Source organism: Gekko japonicus, unplaced genomic scaffold (assembly GCF_001447785.1).
Source record: "Gekko japonicus isolate JY-2015 unplaced genomic scaffold, Gekko_japonicus_V1.1 scaffold5333, whole genome shotgun sequence".
Lineage (NCBI taxonomy): Eukaryota > Metazoa > Chordata > Lepidosauria > Squamata > Gekkonidae > Gekko > Gekko japonicus.
The window spans coordinates 38,072-41,530 of record NW_015160382.1 but is presented as its reverse complement, the minus strand read 5'-3'; the positions used below and the strand labels follow the sequence as shown (position 1 = coordinate 41,530).

The 3,459-nt window shown below is 44.7% G+C and overlaps 1 protein-coding gene across 1 annotated transcript in view; it reads left to right on the top strand.

Moving 5' to 3' along the window:
- Positions 1-3,459, top strand: part of GAB2 (GRB2 associated binding protein 2) — a gene marked incomplete at its 5' end in the record, with an annotated part of 17,575 nt that overhangs the window by 962 nt on the left and 13,154 nt on the right. The window lies entirely within an intron of this gene.

Genomic DNA, 3,459 nt, shown 5'->3' with positions numbered 1-3,459 from the left:
CGTGCCCGGCGTGATCGCGTCACTTCCTGGTGACGTGCACATTGGGGTGGAGTTCCCTCCGGGGCCCGATCCGGCGGCGGCGGGGACCGGGCCTCTGGGGCGGGGGTTTCCCCGCCCCCTGGGGGGACTTGGCAAGCCTATATGGAGGGGAGGGGCTTCTATAGAGTATAATGCCCTAGAGCAGGGGTGGCCAAACTTGCTCAGCGTAAGAGCCACACAGAATAAACGTCAGATGTTTGAGAGCCGCAAGACATGAACAAATATCACACACACGTTTTTATTGAAAAATAGTGCAGATTTGCTTTTCATTAACATTAAATGAGACTGTGTGAAAGAGCCGCATGCGACTCCCGAGCTGCAGTTTGGCCACCCCTGCCGTAGAGTCCACCTTCCGAAAGCAGCCATTTTCTCCAGGGGAGCTGATCTCGGTCGCCTGGAGATCAGTTGTCATCCCAGGTGGTCTCCAGCCACCACCATTTGCTTTGTTTTATTAGATTTGTATCCCACCCTCCCCACATAGCAGGCTCAGGGCAGGTCCCGTCAAATATAATATACAAACCATTAAAAACGATCAAAAGCCACCAGATAAAATACAATAATATTCCTATGTTTCTTATCAAAGCCTCAACAGATGAGGTCTATTTCAGATTGGAGATCCCAGATGGTAACGCAGATCTGACCCGCTGAAGGGGAGGCCCAGTAGAGGGGGGACACCCGCCGCCTCAACTAAAAGCCTGGCGGAAGAGCTCCGTCTCGCAGGCCCTGCAGAACTCTAAAAGGCCCCGCAGGGCCCTGATCTCATACAGGCAGGGCTATTTTTGGGCAGGAACGCACAGGAACGGAGTTCCGGCTGGCTCCCAAGTTGGCCACGCCCAGCAGGAACTCATTAGCATAATAGGCCACACCCAACAGCAGAAACTCATTAGGATTGGTTACATTAGGGGTGTGTGGCCTAACATGCAAAGGAGTTCCTGCTACAAAAAAGGCCCTGAGTTTTGACAACAAACAAGGTAAAAGGAATAACAAGCAAAAGGTGGGTGTGGCTGGATGACCACACTTCTGGTAACATGGTGGGGGTGTGGCCTAATGTGCTAATGAGCTGTGCTGTCAGGGGTGTGGCCTATAATGAGTTTCTACTGTTGGGTGTGGCCTATTATGCTAATGAGTTCCTGCTGGGCTTTTTCTACAAAAAGAGCCCTGCATACGGGAGCTCACTCCACCGGGTAGGGGCCAGGGCCCTAGTCGAGGCAAGACGGACGTCCCTAAGGCCGGGGACCACCAGGAGATGCTGACTGGTAGATCACAAAGCCCTTCAGGGTTGGCATGAGGTTGGCAAGCGTAATGCTGATGCCTGGAAGCTAAGCAAGGTTGGGCCACAGTTAGTACTTGGATGGGAGACCACCAAGGAAGTCCAGGGTGGCTATGCAGAGGGAGGGGAAGAAAACAGGGCCGCACCAGTAGGTAGGAGAGAAAAAGGACAAGATGCAAGTTTATTTGTAGGGGTTTTTTTTGAACTTTTAAATCCCAACACATTTCACAATAAGCTTTGTCGGGAGATACAATAAAATGAAATTAAAATAGATACATTTACATCAATACATGTTAGTACCAACGTTATATCATTTAGAATAAACACACAAACTAATAATTAATTTTTGAAATTGTTAATGTTTACTTTGACTCCTTGTATCTCTTTCGGTATTTATTTATAAAATTATTTATAAAAAGGCTTCACGTTCTAAATTGTCCAGGTTTTTTGTATCACACTAGGGAATGTGTAAAGATCTCTACACCATGCTCAGAGGGCATTTAAATTAATTTTTTAACAAAATTAATTGTTCTAAGTAATATAAAGTTGGTACTAACATGTACTGATGTAACTGTATTTGTTTGAACTTCGTTTTATTAGATCCCCTCATGAAGCTTATTGCGAAACGCAAAACGCATTGGGATCTAAAAGGTCTAATAATCTACAAATACATGCAATAGTAAACCACCTCTGCTCATCTCTTGCCTGGTTCTTGGGTCACCATGAGTCAGTTGCAACTTTGCGTTTCATTTTGGAAATGCCAGTGAATTTCAAGGATTTGTGAGTGTTCCTTCCAGCTGGACTGTGGTGGTCCCCGGAACAAAGGACATCTGCTTAGCCTCAACCAGACCTTTTTTGGCTCTGGCTCCAGCCTGGTAGATCACTCTCTTGAGTGAGATCAGGGCCCTGCTGGACTTGTTACAGTTCCGCAGGCCCTGTAAAATGGAGTTGTTCCACCAGGCCTATGGTTGAGGGAGCAGGTATCCAATCACATTGGCCTCCCCTGCTTCATCTAGCATCATTTATCATGTGCTGCTAGGGATGTGCATTTGGTATTTACCGAGCTGAATAAATACCTGAATAATGCCTTTTTGGCATTTTTTGGGTATTTATTAAGCCGGATACCAAATCAGAGCAACTACTTGGGAGCTGAATAGAGATTCCTGATTACTATTCGGCTTTATTCAGCTATTAATCGGCTCCATTATACCCTATGGGGCCATTATACTCAATGGCAAATCTCTTCGGGTATATGCCGTCCAATCTTTTTGAAACTTGGGGGTCCTTTTGGGGAGAAGCTCCAGCAGCTACACTGTAAATTTGGTGCCTCTGCCTCAACCCCCCTCTCCCCCAGCCCACTGAATATACCCTACAAGAGTTGCTATTGACTCTAATGGCCCCATAGGGTATAATGGAGCTGAATATATTCACTATTACCGAATATTTCCTGAAGACAAATACAACGCTGATACTGGCATTTGGGAATATTCAGAAATGCCGAACAAATTCCGCTCTTTTATACCCAAATCCCAAAAAACCTGGGTTTTTTCCTTGCACACCCCTACTGCCATCTGGTCTATTATAGGTTCTATATTTGTAATTATGTTTTTAACGGTTTAAGTTGCCGGGCCCCCCTATAAGGATAGAGTTTGCACCTGCTCCTATAATGAACCTGACTTTGTGCAACATATCCTTCTTCGTTGCCCCCAATATTCTTTCCTATGCCATCACTTGATTCGTCCCCTTTTGCCTTCTGCAAAGACTGTCGATAACGAGTTTATCTTCTTGCTTTCCAATAAATCCCCTGAAATCACTGCATCTGTAGCTGAGTTTCTCTCAATGGTATGGAAGATAAGGGCAAGCGCTTTTAACGCTTCGTTTTTAATGTACCATTTTCTTTTGGGATATGTTATTATTTTTAATGACATTTTTATTCCAAATTTTCATGTGTAATCATCAATTAGCAGGATGAAATACAGTCAAATACACTTAAGTAGGATAGCAACATACAAATTGTAAACTCAGTGCACGTACAACAGTGGGGGAATCCCCCAAATTCATCTTCTGTGAAGTGGTTGCAATACATTTCATAACAACATGTTATAAATATCAAAAGAATGTGAGTATAGAATCGTACATAGTTCTATAGT